The sequence below is a fragment of the Camelus dromedarius genome, chromosome X (genome assembly GCF_036321535.1).
Source record: "Camelus dromedarius isolate mCamDro1 chromosome X, mCamDro1.pat, whole genome shotgun sequence".
Lineage (NCBI taxonomy): Eukaryota > Metazoa > Chordata > Mammalia > Artiodactyla > Camelidae > Camelus > Camelus dromedarius.
Window position 1 is genome coordinate 81,499,496 of NC_087472.1, and position 24,954 is coordinate 81,524,449.

At 40.0% G+C, this 24,954-nt stretch overlaps 1 long non-coding RNA gene and 1 pseudogene across 1 annotated transcript; both read left to right on the top strand.

The window, feature by feature from the left end:
- The first annotated feature begins 880 nt into the window (after nucleotides 1-880).
- Nucleotides 881-23,235, top strand: LOC135320190 (uncharacterized). The gene is made up of 3 exons (XR_010379422.1): nucleotides 881-1,047; nucleotides 17,979-18,040; nucleotides 22,500-23,235. It is a non-coding gene; the product is annotated as an uncharacterized LOC135320190 (long non-coding RNA).
- Nucleotides 20,820-20,894, top strand: LOC116151124 (U4 spliceosomal RNA; annotated as a pseudogene).
- Nucleotides 23,236-24,954: the final 1,719 nt, after the last annotated feature.

Sequence of the window (24,954 nt, forward strand, 5' to 3'; positions counted from 1 at the left end):
GTGGAAGTACCAAGAGGTACTTTAAAGGATCTGCTATATTCTAGACATTCTTGTCCTTGCCCCCATTGTATGGTATTCATCCTGATCACCAATTTCCCTTTGGTGATCAGGACCAATCACCCTAGCCAGAGTAACCCCCCACCTTTGCCTGCTTATTCTGTGGCAGGAGGTATCCAGAGGGACGAGGCAGCAGTTTCAACTTCCAGTTCCGAGGAATCATTGCTGGGTTGGTTCCCTAGTGAAAGCATTCCTCTCTTTGGAACCAAGGTCTCTAGACCAGCAGAGCCTTAAGCCACAAGAGTGGAAAGCAGAAATTTTGCTAGTGTATCACTAGAGGTAATGTGAGAGGAGCCACTCCCATTTCCCTTCCTGGGCTGATTTAGAGCATAGACAGCCTCCTGGAGGACTTTGTTCAGTACTGCAAGGTACAGTTGTCCCTTGGTATCTGCAGAGGCTTGGTTTTGTGACCCCCATGGATATCAAAATCCATAGATGCTAAAGTCCCTTATATAAAATGGTGTTGCATTGGCACATAACCTCTGCATACTCTCCTATATACTTTAAAGCATCTCTAGACTACTTATAATAATTAATACAATGTAAATGCTGTGTAAATAGTTGTAAATATAATATAAATGCTATGTAAATAGTTGCTGGCATGGAAAATTCAAGTTTTGCTTTTTGGAACTTCTAGAATTAAAAAAAAAAAATTTTTTTTTATCCATAGTTGGTTGAATCCACAGATTTGAGCCAATGAATATGGAGGGATGACTGAATTAACACTGAGCTGGTGCTGTAACTGAGTCTTCAAAGGGCCATTCCACCATTCTATCAAGCCAGTTGCTTCAGGACAGTGAAGAACATGGTTAGACCAGTGAATACCATGGCATGGGCCCATTGCCATACTTTATTGGCGATGAAGTGAGTTCCTTGATCAAAAGCAAGGCTGCATACAAAACCATGACGGTGGATAAGGCATCCTGGAAGCCTATGGCTGATACCTTTGCTAGAAGCATTTCATGCAGAGAAGGAAAATCTACACCCAAGGTAAGTGTCTATTTCAGTAAGAATAAAACCCTGTCCCTTCCATGATGAAAGCAGTCCAATGTAATCAACCTGCCACCAGATAGCTGGCTGATCACCCTGGGGAATGGTGCATACCTGAGACTCAGTAGTTTCTGATGCTGACAGATTGGGCACTCAGCATGGCTGTAGCCAGGTCAGCCTGGGTGAGTGGAAGTCCATGTTGCTGAGCCTATGCGTAACCTCCATCCCTGCCACAATGGCCACTTTGTTCATGAGTTCATTGCACAATGGCAGGAGTAGCTGGGGAAGGAAGCTAAAAAATATACATTTTAGTTTATTATGGTTCGCCAAAATCTTCTTGGCTTCCAAAGACAAGACGGTATGCTGTAAACCATTGTATCATTTAGGAATTACATGTGGCTGCTCATAACCGTGACATTCAGTAATAGTGACTTAAAAGATCTACAAGTTTATCTTTCTCTTTCATAAAAGAAGTCTAAAAATATTCAGTACAGCACTGGCATGGAGGATCCATAATTGTCAGGGATGTGGTGTCCTCCTCTCCTTCGCTATGATATCCTTAGCAAGTAGCTTCTATCTTCAAGGTTGCCTCATGATCAAAGATGGCTGCCAGAGCGCTAGTAATTCCATCAAACTCAAGGTTAAAAAGCACAAAGTGGAAAATGCAAAAGGAAGATTCACAAGCTGTCTATTTCCCTTTGTAGGAGCTTTTCCAAAACCCCCTCCCAACGATTCCGTCCATATCTCATCGGGCAGGTTTTAGTCACCTAGGCAAACCTAGAAGCATAATAGGCTAGGAAATATAATTTTCTGCCTAGCCTTATTATCTCCCCAAATACATTTGGGGATTTTTAACTAAGAGAGAAAAGACAGAGTGGATATTTTATTGGCAAGCAGCAATCTGACATAGGACAGCAGCTTATTTTCTGGGCACCATCCTCCATTTGAGATGACATGTGGTCTTAACAACACGTGCTTTTATTGCTATGACAGAATTAAAGTGGATGAAACTGTCTGTAAGCTCCTTTATGTCTAGTTACTCAATGAATACCTGAATCCAGTTACAAAACCTAGAAGATTGTATCTGTTCATATTTTCCCAAATGAAGAAATAACGAGTAAGAAGGTGTTTTTAGTTTTATTATGATTTTTGCTTTAATAACTATATGTACATATATACATAAGCTAAACCAGATTTGAAATAAAAATATTCAGATTCTTCCCGACTCCACCCCCACCAAGAAACTTGCTCTCCAAAAAGAGAATAATAGAAATTAAGACCAGCCACGTCAATGGATAATTCAAGGTGACAAAATGAAGGGAGACTGCAGTATCACCCCAGCTCAGATGACATAGCAGGTTAAATGCTGCGCCTTTCCCTGGGCATCTGTATACCGAGTCAGGCTGCTGTGAGGGGACTTCAAAATCGCTAGCTCCAGTATCTGCATTTCCTTTGAGCTTCTGAGTTCACATTTTCACTTCTTTTCTTTATTTATTAACAATGACAAGCAAGCTGTGATGGAGTTGCCCTTCAAAGATAATGATTCATTTCCTGGTAACTTCCTTTTTTATAAAGCCTGAACTCTGAGCAAGACAGCATAAGACCTACGTGGGTGGGGGGCAACCATCACTAAGTATAATTTGCAGGTGATCGCAGAACCATTCACCACAAGAAAAAGACTCATCGGAGTGATTTTAAAGTTCTTTAAAATAACCTCCTTGAGAAGAAAACTATTTTAATTTAGGCTATTAGTCATTTCTACCTGAATATAAAGTAATGACATCAGATACTTTCTGTTTAACATGTAAATGAAAAAGTTAGTCTCAGGATTTGAATGGGATGGTAGAACAGGCAGGAAAGGGGTTGGGGGTCAGAGGGTTTTCATAGGAAAAATAGAAGAGTGAAAACGATAGAGTTGGATTGGATGCTGCATTTGTAGGGCTGGGGGCATGGTCAGTACTTTAGGCAGCTAAAAACTAGTGTTAGCAGAAAGGAAAAAAAAATGAGAAAAAAAGCATTAATGACGTTACAGTTTATGTAACTGTTGTGTAATTTCAAATTATTACTTACATAAACTTGTTCTTATCACTCAATTGATGTATTTTTCTATCTGTGAAAAGTATTTGGGTGTCAGGCTAAAATAGATTTCAAAATTTTTCCGATTAAAATTAATGTAAAATTTTTAAAAAAGAAAAAATATTTTAATATAAAAACTAGTGTTAGGGTGCTGAGTGCTTGGAGGGAGGTAAAACATGGCTCTATTGAAGAGAGAGAGAGGGAGAAAGAGAGAGAGAGAAAATGAAACATGAAGTTCTTAGTAATTGCATTGACCTGACTCCCGTCTTTCTTTCTCAGCCCAGAGAGCGTCTATGAGCAAATCTGATAATCTGTTTTAAAATAGACCCCAAATCCAACAATTTCTCCTCATTTCCATCACTACTACCTTTTTTCTCCTGGAAAAAGCCTGCAAAAGCCTCTGCATTGGTCTCCTTTTCAATACTGTCCTCCACAGAGCGGACAGAACAGTTCTTTTAAAACAAAAATCAGATCATCACACTCTGCTTAAAACTTTGATAGCTTCTTTTGTCCGTCAGAAGAAAATCCTAACCATGGTCTCTGAGGCTGGCCTCTGGATCGCCCCTGACTTCATCTCCCAACTCTTTCCCTGGCTCATTCTGCTCCGGACACTCTGGCCTCCTTGCTGGCCCTCTAATGTGCCAACACTCCTGTTTTCTGGGCTTTTGCATTTATGATTCCGTCTCTCGAGAATGATCTTCCTTTAGAAATCTTCATTCACTCACTTCCTCACTTGAGTCATCTCTCTGCTTATAGGTCACCTTTTTATTGGACTTTCCCTGAACACCTGATCCAAAAAGGCACTAGCATCCCACATTATAATCCTCCATCTTTTTACCCTGCCATATTTTTCCTCATAGCACTTATCAAAACACGATATATATATATTCATTTATTGATTCATTGTCTACATTTTCTCACTGGATATCTTCCTGCTTGAGGACAGATTCTATGTCTGTTTCATGCTCTGCTATGCAGAGAACCTAGAAACGTGCCTGACACATTAACAGTGGCTCAGAACATTTTTGTTGGGTGACTGTATGAACTGCATGAGGCCTCAGGAAGGTTCTGGGAAACCTTAGAGAAAAACTTGAGATATTCTTACCACAAATGGAGTAAATGCTCAGCATTTTCTACAGTCAGAAGCTGAAGGCTTTTGTTCTGACATGAGAGTTGAAGCTGCTCTGCTGAATCTCCAAGATAAATGTCTCCATGGCACATTTAAAATGCTGACTACCATAGATTACTTAAAAAATCCTTCCATCTAATTACCTAAAATCTTTCCTGGGACGATTATCAAATGTGCTTGTTAATGTTAAATTTATTTTTCTGTTAAACATTTTGCTTTGGCTGTGATCATTTTGAATATCCAAGGGGTCATAAATTCGTGCCAGACAAATCCCTTTTCAACCTCATTAATAAAGGAAAACAATTTGTGTTCCTCGATGACACACTTTTAATTTGTGGAGTTCTGAAGTTTCTGAGGTATTTAATATGATTTTGACCCATTTAAGGTTATAATTTATTATGTAGCTAGTCTTATTAACTATAAATTCTCCCAACTTGGTTGGTATTTCATTTGAGTTTAGGTTTAGTTTGAATCCTACTTTGCACAAACTATCTTGTGATGGGCTTTGTGATGTGTCAGCTTGCCTAGGCTGAACTCTCTTTCCCAGAATTCATCCTCTTGTTTGTTTCTAGTTAAGGTTAGCTACAGAGGAGACTCATAGGAGATTTGGAGGCTGGAAGGGAAGCAAGTGGCCATTTGTAGTTCACGCATGTTAATGCTGATCTGCAGACTCGCCTCGTTGGGGTGAAGCAGCAGCTGGGCTTGCAAGTACTCTACCCTCCTCTGATCCTCTTTTGGCTTCTTCAGCTCCTAGACCAGGTGTACGTGTTTAGCTCTATGACAAAGAGCCCCACTTCTGCTGAATACCCTCGTTACCAGAGGCCACAAGAACTGACACAGGTTTTAGCCCTTCACCGTGGGGTTCCAGCTCAAGCGTGTTGGTTCCAGTCTACTTTTGCTCTCCCCTTCCTGACTGCCTTCCTTATGGATTTGAAACCCTAACATTATATGTGGAGAAAATAGACTTTATAGAGACTGCTTAACCAGCTCCCACAATCACGTAAGGCCAATTCCATTGAACAAGTCTCTCTCAGATACAAGTATATGTATAGGCATGGATATGGATATGAATATGGATAGAGATAAAGACAGTGATGGAGCCTAATTGTTCTACTTCCCCAATTAAACTAACCAATACAGATTTCACTACAAAGAGTAATTCCAGAGAAGTGGAATCTTAAGAATGAGTTCTCTGAATTGACTTTGAGTCTTCCAGAAATGATTTTCTAATCTTGTTAGGTTTAAAGGCACTAATGAGTCTGTTTTTGGTGATAAGGAAAGTGCTAGTAGTCACTGGCATGATGTGGCAATAGAGATACATCAAATATCACCACTGGATACTCCTCATCAAATATTTACGAAAGGCAAGGTTCTAGTTGACTATGTATTTGATGCCTTGGAACATTTTAGTCAAACTAAAGAATGTAATGGAATTGGCTGATTGCTCCTAACTGTGCTGCAGAAAGTAGGAAAAGGATGAACTCAGGAATTTGAATTCCCAGCTTAATGTCCACGTAAAGGACCTGCAAGCCTCTATGTCCGGACTGAAAGAAATCCTTGCCTTCTCCAGCCAAAGGGCCAAGATTTCTGAAAACCAGACCCAGAGTATCTCCTTGCCAGTGGTGAATTCCCAACCTTGAGGCGTCTCTATTAATCAAGTTAGGGCATTGATTGGGAAAGAGTGAGATCTTGAAAAACTGGGATGGGCCCCTATAGGAAGATCTTAGTAAAGCTGGGGACTTTAACCTTGAAGTTCTGCTGAGCCTTTGCCAACAGAAGCAGCCCGTCCACCCGTTCTTTGCCTGAAGAAACTGCAATGGCCTCCTCTGAGGTAGTTGCCTTGCAAGGCACTGTTGATCCTCTTCAGAACCTGCCCCCACCACTCCGCTTTGCTTCTAGACCTGTAACTGGACTCAAGTCGTGGCAGGCCCCAAAGGGTGAGGTACAAATGTGACCCATGAGGACCAGCAACGCACACCAAAAGAATTGCATGCTTTTGTTAACTTATGTAATCATACACCTGGGGAATGTGTGTGGGGAATCAATCTTAAAGCTATGGGATCAAGGTGAAAGGACTTTATCAGGCCAAATTTTTTGTATGATATGGGCCTGTATTAGTGAGTTTGGGCCATCCTAACAAAATACCACAGACTGGATGGCTTAAGCAAGAGAAATTTATTTTCTCATAGTTCTGGAGGCTTGACGTCCAAGATAAAGGTGTCAGCAGGTTTGATGTCTGGTGAGACATCTCCTCCTGATTTGCAGATGGCCGCCTTCTTGCTGTGTCTCACCATCAGGGACATGGAAATCAAGTTTCAAAATAATCACACAAAATGAAATTACAAAGAGGTGATACCTAAAATTATTATAAAAAGATGATAGATATGGAATAGAGATTAAAGAAAAGGGGAACAGATAAGATGAAAGAGGATATTCAAGACTTTAATAGAACTGTTTTAGAAATAAAAGTCTTGACTCCAGTGATCAAATTAGATTGACCGTTCCCTAGGAAATGTTTCTGGTAAAGGTATTGATATTCAAAGATTAAGAAAAAAGTATCCTAAGGGACTCTGGGAGAAAGCAATCAACATACAAAAGGGTGAATAATTATGCTACTCTGAGATTTTTCTACAGGATATTACTTACCAAGATAATTAGAAGAATTCATGAAATAATGTAATTATACTAGCCCTTGAATTGGAATCAGGGCATTCATAAACTTACTGAAACTATATTCAAAATATTGTTTGTGCATATATGTGTACATTTTTCTAGGATGAGAACAAATGGCTTTTTTACTTGATTGACAAAGAGATGGTAAATAAATTAAAACTCACAGCTGTAGGGCATGTCTCCCCAGTGGAAGACTTCATCTTTCTTGTCCATAGAAAGTGCATTGTGTGTCCATGAATTTATTGCAAGGGTTTTTGTTTTTTTTTTATGTGTGAGTTTCTATCCAAATTATATCTAAAATTAATATGAATAGCATATTCTGTATAATGTAGTTGATCACCTTATAATTGAACATGAATTTATTTCAATGCACATATTTGCATTTGTGCTTAGGGGACCACCTTGTACAAAAGGATTGTGAAGTGACAGCATTTAAGTTCTAATATGCTAGCAAGCACATTCTTTGCTCTTATTCACCTTTTCTAATGCCACGAACGACAACTTTCTAACACTTACCTTTGGGTAAATATTGATTTCCTTAAACAATTTTGAGGGGGGGGGGGAAACCTAGACTCCTGCTTTAAAAAAGCATTAGTCCATGAGAGTATTCCGTTTTGACTTAAGCTGCTTATTTACATAAGAATCTGATGTAACATCCAGAAAACTACCGTGTGCTTTGGAGCAATGTTCTATTTTAATTGTTTTGGGCTTGTGGAAAAGGACAGAGGCAGAATTAATATGATGAAAGGACTAAATGATATCCTAAGAAACTATAAAATAAAAGACCTCAAAATTGTTTAAACAAAGAAAACAGCCATCATGTGGCAAACTATATTTCTATAAATTGTATTGATTGTCAGCACTAGTTTGACTTCAACAAAAAATTATCTGTTATACAAAATTAATTTTGTTTACCTAAACTTTATTGGTTGTGTGGTTTGATGAATTCAATTTTTAATTTAGATTTTATAATTGTGTAAGGGATAATAGCATAAGGAGTTCATTCTTAGGTTTACATCTATACATATTTATAGGCCATTATAATACAATGAAAAAGAGTTTCTGTCATCACTGTGGATCAGCAAAAAATTTCTTTTTGCTTTAGAAGTGTGTGAAAATCCCCACATAGGGCATAAATCACCCAAACTGCTCATTGTCTCCATCTCAGTACGGCTTTGCTATAGGCAGACTGCCTTCATTCTCTAGCTGGGTGACTCCACTCCTCTGTCTCAGAGTATGGGAGATTGAGAGTTTTGCTTCAGCAGAATGAACTACAACATGCTGCACCCAATCAGGATCATTCCCAAATAGTACCCTTATTGATTTGTTGGTCAAAACTCAAAACAAACAAATCCCCTAATGCCATATTTACTTAGTAGGAAATGAACAAATGCATGAAAAGTTATAATCTTCCATGCTTTGTTTCATCCTGAGTTCCCTAAAAAACAGAGGATGAGGGTGTGATACACAGTTCACTTCCTTGCTTTTGAGGTTGGGTGCACTCAGTGAATGAAGAATGAGGGAAAAGGGAATTTCAGTCAAGGAAGGAGCAAAACCTAATACAAGATGATGTGTTACCAAGATGTTCATTGCCATGTAGGACAACTGGTTGATTGGTCACGTAGGATATCTTCAGAAAGGATGTGTGGAACTTCTGCTTTTCTGAACCATATGGTTTTGTTGGAAAGAGAGGAAGGACAAGCAATTTATCTGCCAATCCCTTTCCATCTCCTGTCTCATTAGTCAAAGTTCACCCCATGGGGCATTAACACCCTGCCTGACCTCACTAGACAGTCACTGGAGAAGACAGAGTCTCTGTGGGTGCAGGTGATCAGACCTGAGTCTTGAAACCACTGTGACTCCTTCTGGGGTAAACATGATAGTGGCTCAGTTCTTGCCCCCAGAGAACCTGTGCTGGAACAAAACCCATACCTCTAATACCTGGGTACCATGGAACCTAGGGTTCAGAGGAAGAAAGAAGCTAGTTTTATAATGGGAAGGAGAGAAGGGAAAAAGATGGGGAAGGAAGAGCTAAATGGAGTTGAGTGCCAATTTACCCATTTGTATAAGAAACATAAATGACACTGTAGTACATTGATCAGGAAATTCCCAGCATACTACAGGAAAAACCAAATTAAATCAGAAGGTTGCATCTTGAATGTTGAGATCATAGCAGGAAGATTTATTGGTACATGTTAAAGCATGAAGGACACCAGCTCTGACCTCCACAGTTAAACCTATTCTTAGGCCAGGATATTTCTATCGATGGGAACATCCACTTTACCATCTCTGACTCTCCTTTCTCTGGCTTACCAGTCCCCACCCCATGGTCTTGGGATTAGCTTTGGCCAGTAGAATGTAGGTTAAATGATGTTATGCCAGTTATGAGACTAGATCTCAAGAAGACTTGCATGCATTGGCTTGACTTCTTGGAACACTGCCCAGAAGTCTGCTCTAGTATGAGAGACCACATGGAGGAGAGATGAACTGTCTAGCATGAAGTCATCTGAGAAAAGCCAGCCCATGGCTCACACAGTAGCTGACCACAAATGCATGAATGACCCTGGCAGAGACCAGAAGAGCTGCTCCGATGAGCATAACCGAAACTGTCAATCCCCAGAATTATTTGCTCAGTAGATAGTTGCTGCTTTAAACCACCGAGCTTTGGGGTAGTTTGTTACACAGCAAAAGTTAACTGATAAGTCTGGTATCTGAAACATAGGTTATTTTTCCCTTTTTCAATTGATAGTTACCTTTCAGCTGTATGATGTTAATTAAAATGTTGATTCCTCCCAAATAAATACAAAATAAGCTGAAGTATTTTTGAACGGAAGACGAGCTACCAGGAATTTCAACTGGCATTTTAATATGTTCCATGACTGCAGATAAAACTTTTTTCTTCACAAGTTATCCTTTTACTTTACAGCAGAAAAGAGTTGTTTGAGACACAGAAAAATATTTATTTTTTGACAATACCAAGGAATTGGACTTTCTGCAAGACATAAGATCCCTTTCTCCTCCTTCAACACCTACATAAGTGTTCTGGAGGGATACAAAAAACAAAAAAGAATTATTGACATATTTTTGTATCCAATGCCAACTATTCCTTTTAATCTTCTGACCATACTCAGAACCAGGGGACTTGGAAATTCTACATTCTCACTCAAGTTGTACAAGATCTAGGAAGTCCAATTGAACTAAGAGTCTCAGAGATGAAATAACTAATTCAAACTTGCTTTACTTACAACTAATGTTTTAATTATAACTAATACACCACCCTGTCAGCAATGGAATCATAGTGCAGAGCTGCCAATAGGGTTGAACTACCTCAGAAATAAATAGGATGTTTTCTCCATAAACTGCCACGTAACAATCCTTTAGGGAAGATGAAATAGAAAGGATAGCTATTTTCAACTCTAACTGTGGGAATTCTGCATGGTGTCCTGCTAACAAGGAAATAGAATATCTGATTTGGGGGATCAACCTAGCTTGCTTCATAGTGGAGCTCTCAAAATTAATGTTTACAAAGATTTATAGATTCAGAAATGAAAAGTATTTTACAGAATGATGATTATGATTAATTTGGAAGAAAAATACTTCTATGCTTCTTAGAAATAGGATCAAAAAGGGTTTTTATTTCTAGTTGTATGAAGAACAAAAAAAATCTATGTATGATAAGAAAAGAGGCATGTGGTACTCACTATAAACACATTTATTTTGTGGTCCTTTTGTTGTTTGTCTTGTGGGTCAGCTTTAAATCACAAGAATGATGATCACATACACCCAGGGAAATAACGGGAAGGGTTAATGTCAGCCCATATAATTTCCTTTATTTAACTGGTACCAAGCTTTCCATTGAAAAGCACATGTTCTCAGAACTGCAAGGAGTTCAATTGTGTACCTTGAGATCAGTCTATTATATGCCAACTGCAGTGAAAATAAAGGAATGGCTATCCTCTAGACAGAAAAAAATCAATTAACTGAGTAACCCACAGTTCTTAGCCATTACTAATCTTTCCACGTAGCCTCAGCAGGATTCTTGTAGAAATGCGAACTTTTGCCAACCATTATCCCAACCTCCCCAGCAAATCACATCCAGTAGTGCAGTGAAAAAAATCGAGAAAGTAAAGATTTCTATCTACTCCAATGGTTATTGATATATTTTCCCTGGAAGACGAAAGGGTTATCCTTTAGAAACAAACAGATATTTTTCTAATAAGTGGCTATTACTATGAAACAAATGTTTTCTGCAATGTACACTGACTTTCAAAATCAGCTAGTTTAGCAGAATGTATGTATGTATACATGTAAATAGAAAATAAAAGAGAGATCTTGTTTTTTTTCCCTAAAGTAAATATTCTGAAATATATCAGTGGTAAATGGAGGCATTTAAACCTCAAATATGATTTCATTCAAATAATTTTTGCATACTAAGAAGCAGGTTGCTTTTCAGAATCGACATAGGAAGTTATTACGATAGTGTAATCCTTTGCTAGCTCCCTCAAAATCATCAGAGCAGCCTCATTCTTGCAAAAGTGCAAAAGTGGAAATGTAAACCCAAAGAAGAGTTTAAGGGGATTTAAATGGTTGCACATTAAATAATACGTTAAAAGTTTTGACTGATAATCTCGTGAGGCTGAAGATATTCGGTTTATAGGGCATGTAATTCTTTAACCCTTGACATTCATTCAATATATATTAGTGGATGACTATTATATATCAAGTACTTTTCCAGGCACTGAGCATACTGTAGGGATATAAGCTCCTGCCTTCATAGGTTATATTCTAGAAGAGAGAAACAGACAATTAACAAGTAAATAAAATAACTTCCAATAAGGATGAAGGAAATATAACAGGGTAATGTGACAGTGACTAAAGTAGGCTAGGGATGAGGGTTGGCTCTTTTATGTTGTATGTTAAGGCAAAGCTGTGTTGAGAAGGTAACCTGTGTTTCAAAGACCCGAATGATGAGAATGGGGCAGCCATTTGAAAAATCTAGAGCTGAGAGTTCTAGGTAGAGGGACTAAGAAGTGCAAAAGTCCAATGTTGGGAATAAACCTATTAGGACCAAAGATCAGAAAGGCCAGTATGTCGGGTTTGGTGAGCTGGGACTGGGTCATGCTGGGCCAAGGATATCATGTTACGGAATTGGGATTTTATTTTATGTACATTGGAAATTCATGAAAAGGTATTCAGCTGGGGAGAAACAGAATATGACTTAAGTTTTTAAAAGCTCAATCTGGTGGTTATATTAGAAGCAGGAATGGAAGTAGTAAGTCCAGTTGAGAAGTTGTTGTAATAGAACAGAGGAGAGATGTTAGTGGCTTGTTCTAGGGTGGTATCTGTAAAGGGTGTGTGTACTGGAAATGGAAAAAAATGGAGAGATTGCGGATATGCTGGAGGAGTAGAGTTAGCAGGACTAGGCAACAAATTCGATATGGGTGACAAGGATGAACTTTTGGATTTTCGGTTTACATCATTCAATAAGAGAGGAGACACTAAGAGAGGATCAAATTTGTATTGTAGACTTTGGAGAGTATATATATATATATATATTTTTTTTTGCCTTGTTGAATTTGAGATAACTCTGAGCCACTAAAATGAAGAAGTTGAGTACAAAATTGGACATGTGTACCTGGGACTCAAAAAAATCTGGGCAAGGTGACCTAGTAAGATCACCCTTATCCCTTGGCCACAACACCACTATCCACAGCAAGATTCAAAATAGGCCTAAAGAGCACTTGTTTCTGGTAGATTTCTCCTCTGGGCCTGACATGATTCACTGTAGTCTATAAAATAGGTCCGCAGGGCTCAGGGTGCTCCAGGTAAGACAATATTTACAACATGGCTTGACATTGTCAGGGCCATTGATATCAACTATCTGTCTCAATAGAATCGATGCCCTGCCTTCTTCTAAAAGACCAATTTAGGACTAAATAATCCCTTTCTCCTCCCATCCCATCAGCCTCCCTCCCATCCCTGTTTTTGGTTTTTAATGGAAGTATAGTCAGTTTATAATGTTGTGTTAATTTCTGGTGTACAGCATAGCGATCATGGTATTGAATATAGTTCCCTGTTTTCATCAGTTACTACCAGAAATCCAAGTTGCTCAGGCCATCATCAAGGCTTTCTCCCCATCCAGCTCTGTACATGATAAGCCTGATCTCATCACCTATATTTCCCTGATCCCCAGTCCCGAGTCCTCTGAAATTCATGATTTATCATCAGCAAAATCCCCTGTATCCTTTACTTCATCTCTTAATGTTCCCTTCACCCTCTTGTTCTAATCATAATCGGGCTCTTTCCTGAGGACAATGCCTCCTTTGCAGCCCTTTCAAATGCTACTTATAGGACCTTGAGGCAGGGTAGGTGTGCTTGTTGCTTCCCAATTATTTTACCTCTATTTTACCCCAGACCTTACAATCCTTGGCTTATTCTTTTAGAAGTTGTCATATATTGCACTCCTGGTCACTCAGCCTAATTCATGATGAGGAATATCCTTAATCTTAACCTCAAACATTACAAGCTCTCATCACAGCCTTCTATGTTTCCAGATCACTAATCTAGTACCCTTATTCCAACTATTCTGAAATCCTAGGACTCCTACCCATTGACCAAGTGGGCCTTCATTGATGCTTAGCAAACATGCTTCATCTTGCTTATAAAGTTGCTGTGCTACTGTTTCAGATGCCTCTTTCCTACCTCTTTTCCCTCTTCTCTAACCCTTCAAAATATCCACATTCTTCTTCATTCTCATTAAATCTATTACCTATTCTATCATAACTGACATTCTCTCTCTCCTACCTATAAAAATGAATGAACAGTAATAACGCCTATACTCATACACTGAATCCCCTTTCTCTGTACCACCTGGGGATTATCCTCTTTCTACAGGGTCATTCTCATCATCATATAAACTTAGATATAATAGTTCCAATATTAAATAAGACACCTGTCATTATCTCATCTCTCCTTCCAGCTATGATCTCATTTTTTCTTTCATTTTATAGCAAAATTCTGTAGACTGTTGTCTATACTTACTGTCTTGGAGTCTTCATCTCCTTTTCTTTCTTAGACCCACTCTAACCAAAAGCTTCCCCCTCCATTGCATGGAAACAACTCTTGTCATAGTGAACAGAACTCCGTATCATCAAATCAAGTGCTGAGTTCCCTGTCTTCATTTCACAAGAGAATTCGACAGCATTTAACAGAGATGACCATTTCCCCCTTCTGAAAATACATTCTTCATTTGGCATTTGAGCTTCATTCCCCTGGCTTTCCCCCTGCATCACTGGCTGCTCCTTCTTAATCTCCCTTGCTGGCTTCTCTTCGTCTTATCTCTCTACATTGCAGTCCCCTAGGGCTCATCCCTCAGACCTCGTCTCTTCTTTATCATCAGTATTTCCTTAAGTGAATTCATCCAGTCCTATGCTTTGAACATCATTTTTGTGCTGATAATTTCCAAATTTGTCTTCCATCCAGACTGCCTATTTGAGCAGCAAACTTACATATTAGCATTCAGCTACCTATGTGACATCTCCACTTTGAGGTCTAAAGGCATATCAATCATAATATATCAGAAACCAAACTTGGTATTTGTTCCCAAACCTGCTACTATTGCAGTCTTCCTCATTTTGGTTAATGGCTGCTACATTTTTTCATTTTCTCAAAACTTAGGTGCTTGTCCTTATCTCTTTCCTGTCTTTATTATGCACATCAATCCTAAGCAGTTATTATCAGCTCTGCCTTCAAAATATATCCTAATTCTGACCACCTCCACTGCTACTACCTTGGGCCAAGCCACTATCATTTATTACTTAGCTTTCTAACTGGACTTCCTCTTTCTTCTTTCATTTTGTCCTCAATAGAGCAGCCACAGTGATTTTTTTTAACTGTAAGTCAGATCATATCACTCCTTTGTTCAAAATTCTCTAACGGCTTCCATCACACTTAGAAAACAATCAGAATTCCTACCTATGACTGAAGATGTCTCTGCCCATCTTTTTGTCCTCATCTCTTTGCCCGCTCTCCTCCAGTCTTCTTGCAATCACCTGAACATGAACAATCCAACCTCATTCCTACCTCGAGGATCTTTCTATGTGCTGTACCTTCTGCCTGGAATGCTATTCTTCCACAGTCTTATTCTTGCTCTTGCTCCTATTCAATCGGGTCTCTGCTCAAATGCCACCTCCGCAGATAGACCTTCTCCCATCATCCTACTGAAAATAGCCATCACCACCCCTTCTTCAGATTAGTCTCTATCCCCTTCCCTTTCTTGAAAGTCTTCATAAAAGTTTCACTAGATGGAAATGTTTTATTTATTTGTTTCCTGGTTTTGTCTATTTTTCCCCTAGCATGTGATCCCCATCAGGGCAGAGATTTTATCTTTTGTTCCCTTCTGAATTCTAAGAGTCTCAACAGTATCTGGCAGAGTAGATGCTCATTAAACACTTGATTTATGAATAAATAAATTAATAAAATAGTCAATAAATGAGTAAATGAATGTAGTCAGAAAAATCCACAAGTGGGATACATTTTTTGGAAAAAGATAGTTATTTTCATTTTGAACAAGTTGAATTTGAGATGCTGGCCAAGGATCCAAGTAGAGATGCTTAGAAGATAATTGAAAATTCAGTTCTGCAATTTGGGAGAATTTTCAGAGTGGGAAATAAAGAATTGAAAAGGCATTTGTATTAGTTTCCTACTGCTGCTGTAACAAGTCACCACAAACTTAGTGGCTCAAAACAACACAAATTTACTTTAGAGTTTGGGAGGCCAAAAGTCCTAAAATCTAGGTGTAGGCAGGGCTGTATTCCCTCTGGAGGCTCCAGGGGAAAATTCATTTCCATGTCTTTTCCAGCTTATAGAGGCCACCTATGTTCCTCAGCTATGGCTCCTACCACCATCTTCAAAGCCAAGTGTACCACCTTCAGCTCTCTCTGCCTCCGTCTCTGTCTCTCTCATTCTAGCTCTCACTCTCTTCTGATTTCTGCTTCCATAGTCACATCTTCTGCTCTGACTCTCCTGTTTCCTTATTTTATAAGTATATTTGTGATTACACTGGACACTACCTGGATAATTCAGGAGTAATCTCTCCATTTAAAGATCCTTAACATTATCACATTGGCCTAGCCCCTCTCTTGTCATATAAGATAACATATTTGCAGGTCTGAGGATTAGGATGTGGACATCTTTGGGGGCGCCAATATTCTGTCTACCACAGAAGTCAGTAAAGCAAGCTCATGAATTATCTACAAGAGACTGAAGAGCTTGATTTTAACTAGTCTCCAGACAGATGAGCAAAACTCCAAGCTACTGGGATGTTGTGGAAGCAAAGGGAATAGAGATTTTCAAGAAGGAAGAGATTGGTCCCCAAGGTCAAATGCTGGAGAAGCATTACAAAAGATAAGAAGAAAAAGAAGTTTCTGCATTAGGTAATTAGGAAGTCACGGGTGGCTTTCTAGAAAACAATTTCGGTCAAGTTTTGGTGTGGGAAGCCAGATATTAAGTAACTGATAAATGAGTGAAGGGTAAAAAGAAAAATAGATATTCAACCTCTTCCCATTATGAGAAATAATCCCGTGACAGCTGTTATGGTAAGCAGAATTTCAAGAGGTCATCTAGAATAAAAAACAATGTCATCATTCTACTAGTCTCTAGTTTTCTAAAGAGACCGAGAGTCAACACTTCAGCCGTTCTTTCTGCATGAAGTAATAGGCGGGACCATAACTGATTCAGTGTCATGCAGAGAGGCAGAGCCGAGCATGAACACGGGTTCACGCCAACTTAAAAGGTCACTGCCACATACGGGTGTCCTATTGGCACATTAGCTGTAAACTCCACTCCTGATTCAGTGTAATGGATTTTAAAGCTGATGCCTTGCCAAATTGATTTATAAGATGAATTGCTGCTGAAGCCGAGCTGAGCATTTTGAGTTCTGAGTATAAATGGAGAAAGCACCAGCGCGCTTCTCCATCCTGATTCTGCTGCTCGCTTGCCGCCCTCCCCTCTCCTGTCTCTTTCTACCATCTCTGACTGCTGAGGGAGGACCTGGGATGGAAGGGTGAAAAAATAAATGGGGCCAACGAAGCCTGGAGGCAGAGATCTTTTTGTGATGAAAATGCCAATGAGTAAATGTTCCAAACACAATCTTTTCAACATAGTTAAGACAATAAGTTTTCCCTTAGCTGGATATTAATGCAATTCAGATTACAAGTGCCAACCCAGCCCTTCAGACAGGCTTTTATCTGACCAGCTGTATCATCTTGAGAGAGTGACTAAACTTCTCAGAGCTTCATTCTCTCATCTGTAAAACTAAGGTAATAATAATAGTTAATCTTCACAAATGAACCAACACGAAAAGAGCAAAGTGATAACAATAATAGTAACAGTTATTCAAATAACAGCCTCGCTGAGAACAATAAATATCAGGCACTGGTATAAGCGCTTTATATGTATTAGCTCATTTATTCTTACTACAACCTCATGAAGTGTGTGTTATTTTAATCCTCATTTTACAGATAAGGGCTCTGAGGCATAGAGAGGTAAATACATAGCTAGGGAGCAGAAGAGTCAAATTTATGATATGTACACAATTAATGATGAGGAATAATGATGACAATAATGTTGATTTTAAATATCAGATGCCCAGACATGTAGTGTGTGAACATCTACATGAAAAAAATAATTGTTTTGAATCTCTTTAGTAAGTAATTTTCGTTTCAATGATGATATCTTTTTAACTTAGAGATACTCTACCTCTTACCAACAAAAAAGTACATAGTTGATCATTTCTATATTCCTTTTGTAGACTGTATTCTTCTCTTATGACATTTGTACCAAACTGGTCAAAAAACGGTGCTCATTTGCAAACAAAGCATTCCATAGCCTGAAAAATGGCATTTGTCACAGAGAGGAACTTTCCATTATATAAAACTCTGTACTCGATCCATTTTTACCATGACTTTCTCTTATTTATAGAGTGAAATATAATCATGTACTTCCTCTAGAGAAAATGAATGAATCTCAATGAAGCTACCTCATTTCTAAACAGGTCACATGAAGAACCAACACCAAGAAGGCTTTAGAAGGCAGACAAAGAGGACTAAACAAGAAGTAAGTTCCCATTTCCATTTCTCACCGAGTAGATCTAGCCATATAATTACTGGCTGAACTGAACTAGTCTGTCCAGAGAATGAGTGCATTGGCTCGATGTCTTCAGCAAACAGAAATTGACCTTATTTCCTCCGTGAAGCCATTCGTCCATGCATGGAGGAGAGGCTGTGATTTCTTTCCTTGTCCTGGACCAACAAAGTCATAATTGTCCCCCTCACTCGCCTTATCCTATTGCTTACATTCATAAGGATGCACTTAATTTACAAAGTTAAATATTTGTTGTTTTTCCCAGTGCTTTTGTCTATATCATTCCTTTATAAATCAGCACTGCCTCATTTGGGTTACTTGTTCACATGTTACAGAGCACGTAACAGCTAATTCTGTCATCAATACACAATGTGTATTGAAGAAAATCCTACAAATGTAGTTGGGTTGCAGGGTTGAGGAGGCAGGCAAGATAGTTCCTTCAGTAATCTTTCAGTATGAAACACACCAGCAACTCATTTTCTAGTTTTGGGGATAAAACACACACACTGGTTTCACAGAGATGATAATCATAGCCATAAGGATAATTATAGAAATAAAATAATACTCCATTAGCACAACAATTTAGCATAAAATAAATTACTTCAGAGGGAATATACAAGGATTGAGTGGATAAAGATGGGAGAGGATACAAATTAAGAAAGACTTTGAAAAGAATATAAACTGGAGTCAAAAGGAGTGAAAAAATAATTCGGTTGGCAGGAAGAGGATGAGAGATTTCTGGTGAGTACAGTGGTAAGTGGAGTGGGCTAGGAGACTCTAAGCAACAAGGAAATGGTGTGCTGTGTTAAAGGAGGGGCAGAGGCCAGCAGGAGGCTTCATTTGTGGTTGACCCAGCTATGTATTCGGTGGATACTTTTTCAATGAGTTTTGACCCAGAAAGACAGGAAGAAGGCAGGCAGAGCATTGACTATTTACAGGAATTAGTTAAGAGCAAAGTGGGAGTTGGGGAGAAAAAAATGAAAGACAAACCACATGGTGAAGGGATAGGAAATGTTCTATTTGGATACAGCCCCAGAGAAGATGGGGAGACTTGAAAGCAACCTGAACCACAGGCCACTGGACCCTCACTTCGCCAGTATCAGGTAATTTGCATATGGGGTGTGCCCTCCCCTGCAACCTACTAGGTCTCTAGGTACTGGGGACAGCTCCCTCTCTAAGACCTTTTGGGTCTAGGGTAGGTGATGGGTAATGGATCTAGACCCTTGTTACTGGCCCTAGGTATTGTGCCATTTATGGGGGCTTCCCTATACCCCGCCTACGTTTTCTACATTTTGTAAATAGTTCTTTCATTAAACTCTCCTGAAATCTTATAACTTAAATATGCCATCTGTTTCCTGGTGGGACCCTGATACCATAAGAAAGATGGGCCTGTGACATTTTCTTCCCTAGAATACTGGTGGTTACATTTAACTGAAGAAAGAATGAAACACAATTTAAAATACCGAGTGAAATTTAAAACGCTCCCTACCCTTAATAGCTGTACCTACCAGAAATCATTGCTTTAAGAGAAAAAAAAAAGCACATTGTTTAATTAATAGTTTAATTGAAAGTTATTTAATTAAAAGTTTAATTAAATAGGATTGATAGAGGTAAAACCAGCTTGAAATAATGAAAGGTCTAAACCACAGAATTATATATGTGTTGTTCCCTCCAGGTAGGCAAATATGGATTAATGGCTAACCACACAGTCTAGAACAGAGGTCTATTGACCTATTTTCAGTTTTAGGGAACAGCACTGCTTGATTCCAGTGGTTTCAAACACGTGTGCACCGAGTCATTTTGTTTAATAGGATAAATACTTTACTTGCTTTCTTATTCCTGTTACTTGTACACATTGATATTCTATGTATAATTAACATAAATGTCAGTAGCACTGTGCATGATCAGGGACTCTGAGGAGGGATCTAAGAGTTTTGTGTTCGGTGCTGTTCAGACACTTGAAGATTCCATTTGGGGGAACATTATCTCCAATGTGGGGCTTTCAGAATGATTGGATGATGAGAGCTGGAAAAGCCCCATGTTCTGATCCTGTGTGGTGAGGCAGAAGGGCAGAAGGTTCTGTGAGCAGATGCTGGCATCGGTCTCTTATTCCGGTACTCAGATCTCAGAGTTCTACAGCTTCTAGGTTGTGTGACCTCAGTCATGTGGTTGAAGTTCCCACATCTCATTTTCCTCACCTAGAAAATAGGGACGGTGTTAAGACCTTCTATGAAAGGGTGGTTACGAGGATAAACTAAGTAACACATCTCTAACACTCACGTCCCGGCTGGCTGACAGTAAGGACTCAGTAATGTGGAACATTATCATGTAGAAATTTGATCAAGAATGATCTGCTTCGACTTGGTGACACAAGTAATTTCAGGGATCCCTCATCATTTCGGGTCTTGCTATCGGTATTTTGCGAAAATCAAGTGGCTATGCATTACTGTCATCTTCCAGCCCTGAGCAGGCACTGACGTGGAAAGCTTTTCTGAGCCTCTGAGCAGATTGTCTCACAGACAGCGATTCACAGTTCCAGGGGCAGGAACTCAACATGCAGACCTTCCTCTTTGTCCTGATGGTGTGAAATGAGGGATGCATTTCTGCCTGTGATGATGGTACTAGCCATTTTTTACTTTCTGTTGCCTACAAAGTCACCACAAATTTTCTTTAGTCAGTCCTGGGATTAGGAAGGGAGGAACCGGTAGTGTTGAGAGGGTAGAAACTTCTTTGGTTCTAGAAAGACAGAATGAGCTTTGCGCAGTGGCAGTATCGTAGCCAATGAGGTTTATCTGAGGCGCGATTATTGCTAATAGAAAGATAGAATGGCTATGTTGGTTGTTCAGTAATGAGTTCTCTATTAAAATGGAAGCAGCCCTTGGAAATGGTCCTGCACAGTTCCCTCATAGTATGGAAAAGGGAACTTTCCGTAGAGGGTGATGTCTTTGGGGATTTTAACCAGAATGGGACCCAGCATAGGTGGTAGGGAGGGACGAGTTTTCAGAGCCAAGAAATAAATTGAGAATTCACAAGTCTGGTCATGGTACAGCAATCAGACAGAATCATTTTAAAGGCTCTGTCTACCTTCATCACTGTCTAATCAGTGACTGAGGAGTGGGGGCTAAAGTCTTCAATGAAGGAAACTAGGAAAGATGAGGTCTTTATACAAGAGGGCTGAGGCCCCTACTCAGGAGGAAGTCTTGATATGAGCAGTTCCCTGAGTAGATCACAGAAAAGGAATTGACACGGAAGCACCTTCCTGCACACCGGGTCATGGCTGGCTGGGAAGAGCCAGGGATTACTGAACATCATCCCAAGTCTGGGTGGAGTACAGGAAAAAATATCCCACCCCACCTTAAACTCACTCCCATTATACGCTGGATCTCTGCCTGCTCGATCTGACCCAGGAAACAGGCTGGATCTGGGCCAAGAGATGTGGCTCATGGATAAATCTGGCTGTGAGAGCTGAGAGAACGCAAAGGCAGGTGAAATGACACAGCAAGCTAACATCGGAATCTTGACCTGCAGAGGGCAGGGCCGGGTGAACCAAGGATTCTTAGATTTCACTCTGCATCAGAATCCCCCGAGGAGCTTACAAAAGTACAGTTGCTCAGACCCCACACCCAAAGATACGGATTTATCTGGGGTGAGATCCAAGCATATTTATCTATTTAATAAAAATTTCTCTTTTAGAAGAGTTTTAGCTTTACAGAATTATTGCAAAAAATAGTACAGAGAGTTCCCGGATACCCATCCCCAACACACACACACACAGTATTAACACCTTACGGAACACTTGTGAAAATTAATGAACCAATACTGAAGCATTATTATTAACTAACATCCATACTTTATCCAGATTTCTTCAGTTTTTCCCTAATGTCCTTCTTCTGTATCAGGGTCCCATCCAAGATACCGCATTGTAATTCCTAGTCAAGTCTCCTGAGGGTCCTCTGAGTTGTGACGGTTTCCCACATTTCCCTAATTTTTGATGACCTGGACAACTTTGAGGATTACCGGCTAGATACTTTGTAGCCTGTCCCTCAATTGGGATTGTTTTGGTGTTTTTCTCATGATTACACCAGGGTTATACATGTTGGCAAGAAAGACCACAGAGGTAAAGTGTCATTTTCATCACATCGTATCAATGGTGAATGCTACCAACATGACTTCTCACTGTTGGTGTTGACCTTGGTCACCTGGCTGAGGTTTGTCAGGTTTCTCCATTGTAAAGTTACACTTTCTTCCCCTTTTCTGTACTGTCCTCTTTGGAAGAAACTTGCTATGCACAGCTCACACTTAGGGAATGAAGACTTACACTCTACGTCCTGGAGGTTGGAAAATCGACATTTTTAAAAAAATTATGGTAAAATATACACAGTATAAAATTTACCAATTTGACCATTTTTTAATGTTATATTTCTTTTTTCAGTTTCTTGGTGATTCTAACGTGCGCCCAGGTTTGAGAACCACTCAGATACATGGAGGAAGGGGGCGATGGAGAGACACTGCGGTGTTTAGCATCCTACAGGACATCAGACCAGGTGTTAACATCTTCAGTGGATACTTTGGGGAGCCACATTCACCCTCTTAACTCTCTACCCCTTCTTGCAGCTGCTGTAGGCTTATCTGTGCTGGTGGCTGCTGGAGGGGGAAGAGACCCTGGTCAAAGAAGAAACATGCAGTGTATCAATACATGAGTAGAGGAAGAAGCCTCATCTTTCCATCTTTGTATCTCCCACAGCCTCACACACACTGTTTGGCACAGAATACGACACAGTTTATTAACCAAAGAAGATACTTGATTGTCACTGACACATTGTCAAATTTCACAGCCTGACCAGGGTAAGCTTACTCCTCCGATGCCCAGGTATGGGTGACCTGTCCCACAGCTCTGACCTGGCTCAGATCATCCCCCTCTTTAAGTCACATGCTCCTCCTCTTCTCGTTCCAAACTTTGACCCTCACTTTGACACGAGGGGTCTGGTCACACAACCACTTGGATTTCCTCTTCTCTGTAAAACAAAAAGATGTGGTCTTCATTCTCCAGAGGCCTAAGAACATGGAAAAAGGAGTCCACATCAGGAAGCAACTCCTCAGTAAATGTTTCCTCAGCTCCCAATAAACATTTGTTAAATTAAGGTCCCAGATGTGATGATCAGTGAGGATACAAGAGCTTGGATTAGAGACAGGACCAGCCATGTGACAATAATCATGGATAAGGTGACAAAGATTAAACTTGTTTCTGCAGTCTGTAGTGATTACTTTAAATATTAAGGAAACAAAAGAGAGGAAAGGGTCAAATATGAATCTAAGACTGTCATGATGGCCAACTGAATTTTTATAGTGGTCATGTCTCCCACTGGGACAAAAAAGGCTTAAGCACGGGGAGATGGTGTCAGGCAGGAAAAACTGAAGGCTTTAGTCATCACTGCTTTTAGTGTCCAACTGGGAAGAGCCACAGAGGCAGAAATAACTGCGATACAGAGGGCGACGAAGAGCCCAGTTTGTGGAGTGAAGCAGCAGGCAGGTCACGAGCAGAGAGGGCCGTATGGGGGAAGGAGGGGAGAAATCGCATTTCCAGGCTCTCTTGGGTGGCGGGAGTGGATAGCAGAGTGAGACAGATGAGTGCAGACAAGAACGCTGCCAGCGAGCGGCAGAACATCTGCTGAGGGGAAGCGGCTTTTCAAGGCGGCAGAGCCCACCCTGAGTTTGCAAAACAGGAAAGGAACTTTTGTAAACACAAATTCCAACCATTAGCGGCAGCTATGTATGAGAACCTTCGTTCATGCAAAATTCCCAAGGCAGCAAGATAGAGTCGGTGGTCTGAAGACAGCAGCTAAATTCCGGCTAAATGCCTCAGAAGCAAGCAGCCTGGAAGTGGTGAGATCTGAAGAGACTTTTATTCTACAAAGCTATCGTTCGGTTGAAAATAAGCTAATATTAGTGCTGCATTTTAATTGGCCGCGAGTCTCCTCATCTGAAATAATTCAAAATAATGTGCCCTGTGCTTCTGAAGGGGCGAGCTGTAGCAGAAGCATCCTTCTCCTGGCGAGGTTTCTGAATGAGCGCAGAAGTCTGCAGGCAGCAGCAATGCGGGGTGCAGCATCCCTTTGCCTGGGGCACCTAGGAATTCCATTTGTTTTTCATCTCCACTAATGAAAACAAATTGAGGCAGTCAGCTAAGGGGAAAGATACACTCTCTGGCTCTTATAAGGACCAGGATCCACTCTTCCTGAAGTCTGTGATGGGCAAGCCTATTAGAGTGGAACTTTTAAATAATTGGGAGAAACGCCAGAATTCACAGAAAGCACGCTGGCCCATGGCCACCTAAATGCATCTATGTAACTTCTCTATCCCTACATCACACACACACGCAATGTACTGAAAAAAGAGACAACAAAGAACAAGTTCTGCTTTCCCCTTCACCATTCCCCCCTAGTTATTGTTGTGTAGCCTCCCATTTAAAAACTGAAAATAAGAGAAAATATTCTTCAGAGCGTTAACACCCCTGACAATTGATACAGAGTTTTGACAGATCTGCCCACATCTTCCAAAGAAAGGAATATGTAAGTATGTGGTACCCGTTCCATGGAAAGTATATTTTCAAGGTATTTTGGCAGCTTTTAAAATATGATTTAAAAATTCCTATGTTCTTGGTATCAGAATCTGCCCCTTCTATCCTTTCCATCACCCAGATGAGGACTTGAAGAAAGGAATAGAGATGCCTCGTGGGAATATTGTGACCCCTTTTAAGATGCTGCAATGGGACGTCTCCTTTATTTTTCCAATCATGTGTTACAGAGTTATTGGGGGACTTCTATGAAGGGCCCACTATGAATTCAAAGTGGATGTGAGGTGAGAGCCGAGGAGTCAAATTAAATATG